Genomic DNA, 15,887 nt, shown 5'->3' with positions numbered 1-15,887 from the left:
ACAAGGCAAATTCTGATTCAATCAGTAGGGACTGTGCTTGAGAATCTGCATCTCTAACAAGCTCCTCGGTGTTGCTGAAGCTGTGGGCTCTCAAATCACACTCTGATGCACGAGGGAATGTACTCAACTCTCCTGCTTCCATTCATCAACTTTTCCTGGGATGGATATGAGGGGCTGGGCAAGACTTCCACAGCCAAGTGGGACCAGGGGTGCCATTGTCTCCTAGGGAGTGTACAGCAATTCTTTTTGATTTTATCATTTGACACCCAACATTTATCCCTGTACATTGTTAGTTATCATTCCTTGCTGTCTTAATTTCCAAAAAAAAAAAAAAAAAAAAAAAAACCAAAACTAAAAGTGCATAGAGAGTAAGAACAAGCTCGGTAACTTTTTTTTTAATCACTAGCCCCAAAACTCCATTTCCAAACCTATACAAGGTAATGGCCCAAGCAATATTTGTTGACTGATTGATGGATTTCCCCAGTATGGATGGACCCATTAGCATTAACTAGACTCGTACAGAAAAAGCAATGTGACATTTTCTGTGAAGCTTAAAATTGAAATCAGATAGACTTACAGGTATTCTTACATGTAATAAAGAAACAGACTGTGTATGTCTGTATTAATAATCTGGGTTAATTGCATAACAAGATTCTTCTAAAAGTTGGATAATTGAATAAAGAAGTATTTCAGAGCACCTGGACCCTCTAACAGCTTCTCAGTTACAAAGGGAATTACATAAAACTGTACATCCATATTAAAAACAAATTAAACAATAATCATGAATATTATGCACAATAATAAAGGAACAGTGAGTAGCTGCTTGAAGTGAATTATCAGGAACATTTTCATGATTATTCCTTAATTAATTGCTCCATAATCCAAAAGCTTTCTCTCCCTCTCAGTATGCATGGCAGCATAATATTGTACTTCTTCCCCAGCACTCACTAACAGCTGAACAGTTTGTTCGCTATACCACGGCAATGAAAAGGACATTTACTTATGTGGGAAAACAACCTCTGTGTGGCTGCCACTTGGAATTCAGTACGGATTACATACTGCAATTAATATGAAGACCATTGTCTGAATGACGGCCGTCCCTTCCCCTTTGTGCTCACTGGGAACAGGGTGCCTGGTGCAGCAGCCCGGGGAAGACCGCTCTGGAACGGTGAGGATGGCCAGCTCTGATCTCTGCCCAGCAGCAGCGTTATCTCAGAGATGCTGCTCCAAGGGGTGGCCCAGTCCCAGGAACAGCTGAGGGGAAGGATGACCACAGCTGACTTTTCTTTTCATTTTTCAGAAGTGTCAATTACCCAGTCAGTCATTCTTTAATAAACACTTTAAAAGCAGCTATTCTAGGTTAAGCACTGTGCTCGGCTCTAGATAGAGCTACAAGGACAGATGCTCCCTCTTTACGAGCTCGTAATCCACTAGAACGGAGCTCTGAGAGGGCAGGAGCTTTATCTGCCTTGCTCACGCCATAGTCCCCAAATCCAAGAGGGTGCTTGGCTTATAATAGGTCTTCAAAAAATATTTCTCAAGTGAATGGAGGGATGAATGGATGGGTTTAGTGGGGAGCTGAGATACATAAATGATGACCTTCTGCTTGATAGAGTACTTTGCATAAAATTATACCAAAGCTGCAATTTATCGAGCCTCCACTAAGCCACAGGCCAGGTACTGTCCTATCAGCTCCGCACATGACCTATTTTAATCCTCGTCATCACCTCTGAGTAGCTGTGGTCATCACACCACTGCACGCGGCGGGAGCTGGCGTGAAGAGTAGGCCCCGCTCACACCGTCAGTGATAAAGAGAGAACTTGGTTTTCGGTTTGCTGGAACTCGTAACTGCTACACTATACTGCTCTCTCTCCCAACTCCAGACAGCCAAGCGCTTCCACATCGTGGGTCCAAATTGAAAAAGGAAAAAAAGGAGAATTGTGAGTAACGTTCTGCATTGGGAATGCTCAACGTGACAGCAACAGCAATCTCTGTCCTATAGTGAGACTGTTCTGCTTCCCTCCAGGTCTCCTTAAGTCTGAGCTCAAGGAAGAAGCAGGGAAAAAACCCAAGCTGACTCAAGAGCTTGCCTCCAAGAGAATTCCAGTTTTCAGTAAGCAGACAGAAATCAGGTGTTTCTCCTTCTTTAAGACAAGCCACCTGGGGCACCTGGGTGGTGCAGCGTGTTAAAACCTCTGCCTTTGGCTCAGGTCATGATCCCAGGGTCCAGGGATCGAGCCCCGCATCGGACTCTCTGCTCAGTGGGAAGCCTGCTTCCCCCCCTCTCTCTGCCTGCCTCTCTGCCTACTTGTGATCTCTGCCTGTCAAATAAATTAATAAAATCTTAAAAAAAAAAAAAAAGATAAGCCACTGCAGAAAACTTCACCTTCAGCAGTTTCTAATACAGAGACGCTCCTATTGACAACACAGTTGGAAGGTGAGGGGGAAAAAAAGTCAATTTTTAAAAAAGTGATTTTTTTCAGTGTACCAACTTCTAGATAATATTGCAACATACAGTTCTGTGTTAAATGACAGAGGAAACAGGCATAGGTACCACGAATATTTGAAATCAGTTACAGACTGCAAATGCTGGAGATTTCCTTTTCAGATGACTTACCCACCACTGAAGCCTAAAGCGGGGAGCTGTTGGTAGAGCTGCAGGTGTGCTGTGGAGGGAAGGTGTGTGGACAGCAGAAGTGGGGGACTTTCAGTCAGAAAACCTGCAAAATCCACGGCTCTCAGAAGGGCAGAGAGATAAAAACTTAGAGAGGCGGAATGACAACCAAAACAAACGTCATCCCCCCTAAAATGTGTTGGGGGCTGACTATAATCACTTTCAAATCCCTTTCCTCCATATTCCCCCCAAAATTCTCAGGCATTTGCTGCATTCTGTTCGACTCCACGGCTTCCTGGCCTCGAGGGACACGTGAACCCTGAGGATTGTGGGAGGAGGAGGGGTATTTAATAAAAGCAGTTTAGAGCGGTGGTTCTCAAAGTCAGCCCAGATCAACAGCATCTGCTAGACCAGGGGTCTGCAATTTTTTTTTTTTTTTTTCCTGTAAAGGGCCAGAGAGTAAATACTGTAAGCTTTTTAGCCAAGAGGCAAAAGCAAGGATATTACGTGGGTACTTACATGACAAGACAGGAAATCAACATTTCACAGTTTTATTGATGAAAATCAACCTATAACAAGTATAATTTTTTATAATACAGATCCGCTAATGAGAAGAATGTCCTTCTCTTTGTGGGGGACAATTGACTTCATTGGGATTCAAAGCTATGGTCCGCTATCATAGAATCAAAGGTTTCTCTGTAAGAACCATCACGGGGTTGCTGAGCTTACTGATAGAGGTTGCTGCTCAGATTTGGCTACTAATCCTGAGAACTTGTTAAAAATGCAGATCATAAGGCTGGACTCCGTACCTACTGCCTTAGAAAGTCTGAGTGTGGAGTGGGGCCGATGACCTGTGTCTTAACCAGCTCCTCAAGTAATTCGGATGCACCCAAACATTTGAGAACTACCGGTTTAAACTACCTGAGGGTCCGTTAGCCCCACCCACCCTGTTACCATGGTTACGGCCATTTCCCAGTCCTAGACTTCAGCCCTACCTTCCTACTGATATTATTTTAAGGAGTTTGGGTGTATAGTGTTATTTCAAAAAAACCTTCTGAGTCTTAGGCAACTCATTTAAGAAACATGGCACGCCGATGCCTGCTTCGAAATTTCTGAGCAGAGAAGCAGGACTCCTCCGGGAAGAGACTCAAAGCCAATAAGTAGAAACCACTTCTAACCAATGTGCCAGAAGGATAAACCCTCAGACACTTTGTTTTCCAGAGAGATTCATAATGGAAGCTTTCCCATGATTTCCAATGATTTCACCTCTTCAGCTGCTACATCGGAGCTAACTCGTGCCAGTGAAAAATTAAATGGAGTTACAGCATAGATGCTGTTTCTTGATTGAATTTGTAGTCTTGGTGTTACAATCATTTCACACAATCCTAAATAAAATCTCTGTAGCAAAACCAGAGGGAAGAATTACAAAGACTGTACCCTGACTCGTCTTCTCTAATAAGCTGCCTCAGTTTCTCCATGTGTACAATGGACATGATCAGATTGCACTGACAGGATTATCTTGAAAATAAACGGGTTTGCGAAGGTCTCTGGAGTTGACAAATGCTGAGAATTATTATTAGGTGTTATGTCCTAACAAACTGACAAAATGATGTTTACGCTGACAGAGTACGGAGAACCTATTATTCATGCAGAATGTCTCCTGTGGCAAAACAGACTGCTTCATTGTCCATCTGGCACCTTCGAGGCACTGGGAAATTTCTGCTCGAAATTCAGATAGCTCTTTAGACCCACTGGACAGGATTCCTCTGCAGACATTTTAAATAGGTTACCCACTGGCTGGATCCCACCGCCATCCACTATCTGAAATTGGGTTTAGTGGAGTCCCTTGGTGGGTTAGACATCAAAAGGAGAAGAGGAAGGGATATTGTCTCTGGAAGGGCTTATGGTAAGTCTTCTAGAAGCAACTTCTGGGTATTTCTCATTAATATCAGGTAATTGATCAAATCAAAATAGATGGGTGACTAGAAAGTTATAAAGAGCCAGACCCAAGTGGACAAGAGGTGGGATTTGAAGTTTTAGAATTATGGGGGCAAAGCCAGGAAGGCTGCAGTTGTTTGAAGGGAATCCTATGTTCTCCTACTCTTAAATGTTTGCCTGAGACAAGCAAGGAACTCAACTCTGAGAGAGGCTGAGGTGGAACTCAGTAAATGTAAAGAAAGTTACGTACACCCAGCAATGCACCCGGCTATCCAGGTGGATGGAGTGAAGGTACGTTTAAAAGAAGATGGAAATGAAGGAGGCTAGGAAGAATTTACAAAATGAGTTCCTAGCAAATATGCAGCTCTGCATCTACTTTAAAAATCGAAGACTTAATGGGGGGCACCTGGGTGGCTCAGTCATTGAGCATCTGCCTTCGGCTCACGTCATAATCCTAGGGTCCTAGGATCGAGTCCCATATCAGGCTCTCTGCTCGGTGGGAGCCTGCTTCTCCCTCTCCTACTCCCCTTGCTTGTGTTCCCTCTCTTGCTGTGTCTCTCTCTGTCAAATGAATTAAAAAAAAAAAAAATCTTAGGAAATAAAAATAAAAAATATATAAAAATCTAAGACCTAATGGGACAATTTGTTTAAACTAGTCCTGAAATGAAGAAGGAAATAACAGGAAAAAACATAACTGATGAAAAAAAAGCAAACCTTGTAAAGAACCCCACAGAATCAAGAGAACTATGTAACATTTTAAAATGTTACGGAGATAAAATGTATACGGAGTCCACAACTGTCTCAAAAACTTTTACCTTGAGGGGCACCTAGGTGGCTCAGTCATTAAGTTTCTGCCTTCGGCTCAGGTCATGATCCCAGGATCCTGGGATCGAGCCCCACATCGAGCTCTCTGCGAAGCAGGGAACCTGCTTCCCTTCCCCTCTCTCTGCCTGTCTCTCTGCCTGCTTGTAATCTCTGTCTGTCAAATAAATAAATAAAATCTTTAAAAATAAATAAATAACAAAACAAAAAATTTTACCCTGATAGAGGATACTGTCAATCGTTATTTCTAATCCCCACTTCATGCTGTGCTTGGTATTTAAATTATTTGTATAGTGATGTGTATTTTTTCCCTTTTGTTATTTTGTTATGAAGCCAAGAATTCTAAAAGGCAAAGTACCTCAGTCTATTCCCATAAATAATCCAGGTGGCTTTTAGATGTTAACCTGTTGAGGCCAGTTCCATCAGGGGCTAAGTGGTCCTGAGAATTCCCAGCCCTGAGCCTCAAGTAAACAAAGTGTGACTGGCGACCCATAAGTCATAATCTTGTCTTATTTTGCTTCCTAACATGCTTTCAACTAAGGATAGAGGCACTGGTTAGAACTTACTTCTAGAAAATTGCTTTTGCTAGAATTTACTTCTTTTCTAGAAGTTCTAGGCACACATACGTGAGCTTTGTCTCTTCCCCAGCTTCAGAAACCTAAAATGACTTTGGCTGAACTGTAAAGTTCCCTGTGCCTCCATTTCTTCTTCTTTTCTTTTCTTTCTCTTTTTGGCGGGGGGTGGGGGTGGTGAGGGAAGGTGTGGCTAAAGTCCTTTCTATTTTGAAATTACAAATGCACAGGAAGTTGCAAAGCAATGTACAGACAGCAGATCCCACAAACACCTCCCCCATGTTCTCCCAGTGTTAACAGCTGCATCACTGTATCACGGTCCCAAAACCAGGAAACTAACATGGGTACAATGCACAGAGCTTACTCAAAGTTTGCCAGTTCTATATACACTTGTGTGTGTGTGTATGCGTGTGTGTGTGTGTGTGTGTGTGTGTGTGTACGTATGCAACTTGATCACATGTGTAGCTTCATGGAACCAGCACTACAATCAACATGCTTCACTCCACTATCACCAGAATGTTCCTTTGGCAACTGCTTTGTGGCCACACCCACCTCCTCTCCACACCATCTCTGACCCCTGGAAACCACGAATCTTTTCTCCATTTCTATAATTATGTCCATTTCTTCATTCAAAAATGGGCTTGGCATCTCCTATCTCCTCATTTGTTCAAGAATTCCTTCACAAGGCCTGTTCATATCGATACTTTCCTTTTTACTGTAATTACCAAAAAGTTATCCAGGTCACTATGGAAATGATGGACAAAAAATAAAAATACATGCGAAGAAAAGAAGTGGGGAAAAAAATATTACCTCTGAAATCCCATCACCCAAGAGATAAGAGCCATGCAATTTGGACATGTTTCTCTCCTTGATTCTGGTCTCCATAAAATGGGCAACTAAAGTTCTCAGAACTCAGGACATGTCTGGGGTAACATTGTTAATGTAGAATTTCCTTTCCGTTTTGTATGAGTTAAGGAATGCATTCGGATGCCCCTTACAAAAAAACCCAACCGATAATGGCTTAATCATATCCAGGGGTTTTGTTTCTCACATACAAGAAAAGGGCAGGGCGGGCATGGGGCATTGGCTCAGAGAAGAACCATGAGGGACTCAGAGGGACTTGGGCTTTTCTTTGTGCTCTACTACTCTGAGCAAGTAGGATATCATCCCTAGGCTCATAGGTGCCCTTTTGTCAATAACATTAAAAGTTTTCTCACGAACCATCCTTTGTAGACTCTGCTTAAATCAGAGACCAGAACTGGGTCACACAACCGCTCCAAGCTGGGAAGCAGGATATGATGTATATCTGTTTTCCTGGCTTCTAGAGAAAAACAGCAAGGAGAGGGAGGTTAGCAACAACTTTGAGCAACAACTTTTAGGTAGCCAGACAGCACTATCTGTCATGTATTATCAAATTCCAAAATCATTTGTATTTGAGCTTTAAAACATGGACTTAAAAAAAAATTCTGGTCTGCTGTTTTCACTTACTATGTCATGAATATTTCATCTCAAAATCTGATCGAGTTACTGTACAGCAGGGATCAGCAAACGATGCCATTGCAGGGTAAAGCCATCCCACTCTCTGCCTGGTTTTGCAAATAAAGTCTCACTGAAGGACAGCCACGCTCATTGGTTTCCACACTGCTTTGGAATGTGAAGGGCGAGTGTCAGTACTCTTACAGAGACCACACAGCTGGCAAGGTCTTAGGTAGTTACTATCTGGCCCTGGACATAAAATGTTTGCTAACCCTAACTGGACAGCATCTTTAATGGCTGCTGATTTTCAATACAGTGGATGCAGATCCCCTCGATTATCAAACCAGTTCTCTACTTTTCAATACTGACATTGTTCTAGTTTCCACCATTACAAAGAAAACAGTAATGAACATCCATGCAAAATTTTGCAAATATCTCTATTTTTTTTTAAGATTTTATTTATTTATTTATTTGTCAGAGAGAGAGAGAGAGAGCGAGCATGCACAAGCAGGGGAAACAGCAGGCAGAGGGAGAAGCAAGCTTTCCACTGAGCAGGGAGCTGGATGTAGGACTTGATTCCAGGATCCCAGGGTCATGACCTGAGCCAAAGGCAGACGCTTGACCGACTGAGCCACCCAGGCATCCCTAATTTTTATAGGAAAGAGAAAGTATAATGTAGTTGTTAACAGCATATTCTCTGAGGCTTGATTCCTGGGTTCAAATCCTAACTTTAATAATCATTAGCTCTGTGACCTTGAGGAAATGACTTAACCTTTATATACCTCAGTTTTCTCAATCGCAAAACCTACCTCGGAACTGTTGTGACAATTATGAGTTAATACCTGCGTGGTGCTTAGAAAAATGCCTGGCATGAACTAAGTGCTATGTTTATTATCTATTGTTGTTAGTTTTTTGTCATCATTATCATTAGCAGTAGGTTAAATCCCTAATGGTGGAATTGCTCAAGGAGTAGGCAGATTTTAAAACTTATATTACGTGGCAACTATGTTTTCCTATTTCTGAGCAACAATGAATATTATGTTTTAGAAAAAAGGGTGTGTTAGTTCTTTTTTCATATTAGGAGGAGAATAATTGTATCAAAATGCAATTGTTGTTCACAAGTTTGTTATTTTCTCATTATTGGTGAAATTCATGGATTTTTGCCTATTTGCCATTTGAATTTCTTATCTTATGAATTGCCTTGTTTTTTTTTCCCTTTTATCCATTGTTTCCAATTAAGTTTTTTTTTTAAGGTATTGGACATATTTTTATATATTATATACTCTTTGGTGCCTACATTGAAAAATTATTCCTTGTTTTATCTTTATTTTTTAATTTTCTTTTTGATATTCATTAACTAAGATAGTATTTTTAAGTGCAAAGTATCAACTTTTTTCCTTATGATTTTGGTCTTTGATTCCTGATTGGAAAGATTCTTACTATCCTGGGATCCAATACATATTCACTCACATTTTCTTTATTTTTTAACAGTCTAATTTTTTTTACTTTTGAATCTTTAATCCACCTGGAATTCATTCTGAATGTTGTGAAGCAGGAACCTAACTTTTATTTAACTGAATAGCGAACTTGACAGGATTTGTTAAAAATCTTGACCTGCTAACAGCAAGTATCAGCTTGGATATATATAAAATGTCTTTCATTGTTTTACCCATCTATGTGCATGCATATATTTAATTTTTATTTTCTTTTAATTATTAGAACTTTAATAATTTACTCATTATTGTAACTTTATAATATATTTGGGTCTGCATAGTTATTATTTCCTTACTAATTTTTTAACTTTTTATTTTTAAACAGTTACAGAGTCACAAGATTCAAAGGTAGCACAGTGAGGTTCCACGTACCTTTCACCCATGGTTTCCTTGTGGTTACATCTTACATGATTATAGTACAAGATCAAAACCAGGAAACTGACATTGGTATGACATGTGTGTGTAATTCCATGCCATTTTATCACATGCGTAGATGTCTATAACCACCACGGATATACAGATTCCAGTAATCAACTGCTACAATCAGGTTAAAAAGCTATCCTATCACCACAAAGATCTCCCTTGTTCTACTACTTTGTAGTTATCCCCAGCTTCCTCCTTCCCCACCGGCCTGACCCTTGACCAACATCTCTGGCTTCTGAAAACCAGTAATCTGTTCTCCATTTCTATAATTTTGGCATTTAGAGAATTTTATAGAAATGGAATTATACCATATGAACCCTTTCAGACTGGCTTTTTTTTCCCATTCAACCCAATGCACGTAAGAATCATTCAAGTTATTGCATCTATCAATAATTTGTTCTTTTTTATTGTTGAGTAGGTTTCCTTGGTAGGGAGGTAGCAGAGCTTAACTATTCACTTATTGAGGGACATTTTGATTGTTTCCAAATTTTGGCCATTATATGTAAAGCTGCTATAAACAAATGTGTACAAAATTTTGTGTTGATATAAGTTTTCAGTTCTTCAGGATAAATGCCCAGACATGTGAATGCTAGGTCATATAACAAGGGTATGTTAATTTTTCTTAAAAGCAGCTAAATTACTCTTGAGTGATTATATCATTTACATACCCAGCTGCAATGCATGAGAGACCCTATTTCTCCTCAACATCATAGGCACTTGGTATTGTGACTATTTTTTTTTTTAATTTCAGCTCTTTTAGGAGAAATGTAGTGGAAACTCATCACAAACTTCATTTGCATTTTCCTAATGGCTAGTGATGTTGAACATCTTTTCATAGGCTTATTTGTCATCCATACATACTCTTTAGTGAAATGTCTATTCATGCCTGTTGCCCATTTTCTGATTGGATTGTTTGTGCTTTTTTAAACTGTTGAGAATGAAGTGCTCTTTATGTATCATAGATGTGAGTCTTATCAGGACATATGATTTACAGATATTTTCTTCTGGCTTATACATAGCTTATCTTTTTATTCTCTTATTGAGTCAGTTTTCTACAGAGAAAGAAAATTAATTTTGACAAGGTCAAGTTTATTGATCTTTTCTTTTTTTTGGTATGGATTATGCTTATGCAGAAACTCTTCACCATGTCCAAATCTCTCCCAAAGAGTTTTCCCCTAAACATTTTATAATTTTGGATTTTACTTTAAAATCGAACATATTTTAGGTTATCTCTTATTTAAGGTATGAAATTCTGATCCAGGTTTATTTGTTTATTCTCAATATAAACACATAAATATTTAGTTTATTCAATTATTATTATTCCTGCTGTGTATACACTTTAATCCAGAAATTCCCCTTCTAAGAGTTTCTCAAGAGAAATGATTTTTGTCTTGTCACCACATTTTGGTCAGAAGTGCTTTGGTTCCCCATACCTCCTTATGCTTACCTAAATACTTTGGAGTGTTCTATTTTGCTTTATGGAGATATAATTTACATAATATATAATTCATCCCTTTTTTTAAAAGATTTTATTTATTTCACACAGAGAGAGAGATCACAAGTAGGCAGAGAGGCTGGCAGAGAGGGGGGAGGGGAAGCAGGCTCCCTGCTGAGCAGAGAGCCTGATGCAGGCTCTATCCCAGGACTCTGAGATCATGACCTGAGCCAAAGGCAGAGGCTTAACCCACTGAGCCACCCCCCTCCCCCAATTCATCCCTTTTTGGTATACTATTTATTCGGTGTTTTTTATAGTATATTTACAGAGTTGTACAACCATAACCACAGTTTCATTTTAGAACATTTTTATTACCCTAAAAAGAAACCTTGTGCCCTTTTATAATCACTCCCCAATCCCACCCCAACACCAGACAACTAACTCTACTTTCTGGTTCTGTAGATTTATTTTCTCTAGACTTTTCATACAATTTGAGTGATAGATTCAAATATGTGATTTCCTGCACCTGGTTTCTTTCACTGAGTATAATGTTTTCAAGATTGTCCACATTGTAGCATGTCAGCTCTTCATTCCTTTTTTTTTTTTTTTCTCCAAAGATTCGTTTAGGTGTTTGAGGTAGGGGAAGGGGCAGAGGCAGAGAGAAAGAGAATCTCAAGCAGGCTCCCCTCTGTGCATGGAGCCTGAGGTGGGCTTCATCTCAAGACCCTGAGATCATGACCTAAGCTGAAACCAAGAGTCGGATGCTTAACCAGCTGAGCCACTCAGGCGCCCCTCTTCATTCCTTTTTACTGTTCAATAGTATTTCCTTGTATGGATGCACATTCTGGTTATCCATTCACAAGCTGATGGACATTGGGTTGTTTCCACTTTTTAGCCATTATGAGTAATGCTGCTATAAATGTTCATGTACAAGTTTTATGTAGAAATAGATTTTCCTGTCTCTTGGGTAAAGCTCTAGAATAATGTTCATATTGTAAAAAGAAAACCCCAGTTAGATTTTTATTGAAATTAAATTGAGCTTAAAAAAATAATTGGCATCTTTGCAAAACAAATCTTTGTCATTATATCCAGAAAAATGGTGTTACTACATTTATTTAAATGTTAGAACCTCCTTCCAATTCTTCTGCTTATGTAGGCTTCATGATTAATGGGAGGCTGTCTAGTATTTCTAATTAATTTCTGTATACCTCCCTTTTGTCCACAAATCCATTCACTGTCTTGTACATGGACAATGCATGACAGGTACTCACCAGTCACTTTCTTTGGTGTTTGGGATGCAGCAGGGAACAAAACCAAGTAGCTACTCTCATTGAGCTTATTTTCTAGACAAATGAAGGGACAATTTTCCTGGAATCTTAAAATAGCTGATAGAATGGTGGCTCGAGTTACCATAATTAGTGAGCCAGACTGGGAAGCAGGATGATGGGGGGGAAGGGCGGAGTTAGAGTTCCAGGCAGAAGTCAGGCCACCTTTCCAATCCAGAAGGCCTTTGAGATGTAAATGACCCATAGTGTTTAGACCTGCCTGTGACAGAGGTTTCCTCCTGAACTGTCAGGCCTATAGTGCTGGGGAAAGGGCCCCTGATGAAGAACAGATCAGTGCAGTCTCACTGGCAGGAGGGGAGGAGGGGAGAGCCACACTCGCGGAAATAAAATAACCTGTGACAAAACCAATGGGACTTCCATTTACAATCTCACCAGCTTGTAGGATCCTGGAATCCCTGTCAATTCCTCAGGGGTATTATTTATATTGGGCTGGCTATCGGGCCATGTGATTGACAGCAAAACTCTAAAAAAAAAAAACGGTGCGTTTGCTTGGAGGGAGAAGTGTAATAGTCAGGAAGAAACATCGCCCTGTGAGCATGAATCTGGGGACAGCAATATCCCAAGGAGAAGAGAAGAAGGATGACGGTGGCAACTTAGAGAAGGCGGATGGCGCCCCTGAGCCCTGCGGAGCCGATGGCCAGGAAGGCCCAGAGACGATGTACAGAGGAGGAAAGGCTTCTGGCAGAGGAAGAGGAAGAGGAAGAGCTGCCCTCCAGAGGCACAGCGCTTACAGTCCTTCTGCCTGGAAGTCCTAGGAGAATGAGTATGGAAGAAGGACCCACCCAGAAAACCACCAAGAAAATTTTGCAAACAGCTAGTCCATGAACATTAACCCTGTACAGAGATGCTATGATGAGAAGTTATTAAATAACCCATAGAATCCACACTTCTGATACAACACCTGAGAAGGAAATGCACAGGAGTGTTTGAATGCCACGTGAGTTCGTCACCTGATTTACATATAGAAATACTTCATGAAACGTTTCTTCAAAAACAGACTGAAAGAGGGTTGAACTCTTGCTCCGTGTTAAAACAATATAGGTCTCTAGGTAGTTATCCCTCTGAGGATAGGGAGGTTCTGAATACAAATAACCAGAGGCGAAATTCCCCTGATGATCCAGAACCTTCTGTGAGCTCACTAATGATCGGGAGAAGGGAGTAAACAGTACCCTAACTAGTGGTGAGACAAATGAAGGAAGTATTCTAGACACCCATAAGGACACAGACCGACAGCAAAAGATCTGTCTGGATACAGAAAATGTGCTAGGCGAAAAATATGAGGTTCGACTGGGGAAAAGTGCCAACTAATACCTCTGGGGTATTGTCCAGAGAAACGAGGTAGTTAATGAGCTAGAGAAACCTGAAAAGCAGCTTTGCTGAAAGAAGCCAGAACAGAGAGAAGATAAGAAAGCAGGTAGGTGTCTGCTGTGTGATCCTGAAGGTCAATATGTTAAGTGGCCAAAGCAAACAAAAACCAAAAACCAAACAAACCGACACCCACCCCCCAAGACCACCAAATGACCAAAGACAAAGATCCTTGGTTATCTAACCATCAAGATAGCTAAGACCATCTTTTCGAAGTATATTCTTGAAGAATACTGGTGTTCCATAACTAGGTCAAGTTGTCCCCTGGCTCAAGTAAATGACTGTGCTTTTTTCCAATGTTTAGGATGTGATCACATCCTAAAGGTTTCCTTCCATATTCCTTAAAATATTTGTGGCTTACTCTATTTCTGCGTGGGAATCTATGTCAGATAATTTGTGATTCAATACCAAATCATGCATTTATTTCAAGTTCAGTATCTCAAAATGTTCCCAAGAAGAACTCTTGAGATTTTCAAGTATCCCACCTCCTTAAGAAGTTTGAGAATCACTAATCCAAGTGAGGGCCAAATCCAGAGCTGTATAAAGCCAAACTCAACAGCTTCTAAATGTTTCGGAACATTGGAAGTTCTACTGTGTTTTGTACAAACCAATCTTTCCAGTCACACAGAGAAGCAGAAAGTGCAGTGCCTGACTGACATTACATAAAGGACCTATCTTCCACAGCTTTAAGCTAGAATATAAGGGAATGGAAGACAGGAAGGAATCTTTAAAAGCCATCTAGTACTTTCTTCATATCTCATTCAATACCAACTATTCAACATTATGCATCATTTAAATAGTGCATTAATATGTATCGTGTCCAAGAGGTTATGCAATATGCCCTTGAGATTTTTATGGCTGCAAATGCAAAGAGGGAATCAAATTATCTAGTTGACTTTCTACATCCTTTGTATAAATAGGACATTTTCAGTCTCCACCTCACCTTGGGAGGCAAAGTATCACCCAGGAAAAGGGTATGAAAATGACCATTTCGAGGTGGTTTAGAAACCATTTTGCTCCGGGTTAGGAGACGACAGTGACTTTTGATGTCTCTGCAGGCCAGTGGAGACGGGCCCAGGTAATCAAAGAGCTGGTTCCACTGATGAAGGCTTAGAGCCTTTAACTTCCTCCCACCTGAGAAGCCGGACTCCTGACCCTGCCCTGACCACTGCCCCCACCAGGTGCCCTCAGCTGTAAGCAGACACTCCTGCAGAAATCCCTTCGCTGCTTACAAGGGGAAATGGCAGTCTCTGAGTTCAAAGACTTCTCAAGTAAGCCATTAGCTCTATGTTCTAATGTGCAAGCTCTTACAGCAGTGGCTGCAAATTACTGTCTCTTCTAATTCCCCTCCCTTGGGTCGCAGATTCTCAGTCTTGATCATAATATATTTATCTCTGTAAATGGGGGAAACATCATTTCCTGGGGCGGGGGGGAGAAAATGGAGCTGGAGCACTGATTGGTATCAAAATCTTCTATCATTTCATTAATATTAATGTCATCAAAGGCAGAAGTTATAAGTGATTGGGAGGAATTTGAAGGAAATGTGTGACACAGCTTCCTCGCTTTTGTGAGATGAATACATTAAGCTCTCAAGATTTGCTGTAAATACTCAGAACGCCACAGACCTTTCTGTAGCCAAACCCTGATCTTTGGAGGAAGTGGCTTTGGAGAATAATAAAAACCAGGTATCTTCTGAAATATTATCTCTGCTTTTTCTACATATCATTTTGCAAAATACCGTACCAATACTTTACCTCTATAGAAAGCTGTGTAATCACTTTATTTCGCCTGTCAAGAAGTGATGTTGGCATCTCTCTTGACAGAAAAATATTTGTGACTTTTTTCTGAGGCAAAGGTCCTTCAATCTTCTTCAGTCTAAAGAAGCCCACTTAGATTGTTATCGGTTAGATGTCATAGAAATTCAGAACTAAATTTAGTGTAAAAACTGTGGTATGACTTTCATTCTTCAGGAAGAAAATTTCTATCAATATTACTTTGAGCCCATTTAAATCATTTAACATATCTTTTGTGGTTCTCACAGGATCAGAAGAGTTTCATTGGGTACAACTATGCCATCAGTGCTGATTTATTGGTTTTCTGTATTAGACATATATATATATATATATATGCTTTGTGATGGTAATTTGGGCGATTCAATTTTCTATTTTTGCTATGACTCTTTATACCTTCAAAGGATAAAAATGCATTGTAGGTGGTACTATGAGGTCACGTGGAGGGTGTGTGCAATAAGAGAGTAACTGGGTGGCACCCACTTCAACTGTGAAATTTGGGGCACCTGGGTGGCTCAGTAGTTAAGTGTCTGCCTTCGGCTCAGGTCATGATTCCAGGTCCTGGGATGGAGCCCCATATCGGGCTCTCTGCTCAACAGGAAGCCTGCTTTTC

This window comes from Mustela erminea, chromosome 13, assembly GCF_009829155.1.
Source record: "Mustela erminea isolate mMusErm1 chromosome 13, mMusErm1.Pri, whole genome shotgun sequence".
In the NCBI taxonomy this organism is placed as follows: Eukaryota; Metazoa; Chordata; class Mammalia; order Carnivora; family Mustelidae; genus Mustela; species Mustela erminea.
This window is presented reverse-complemented; position numbering follows the sequence as displayed.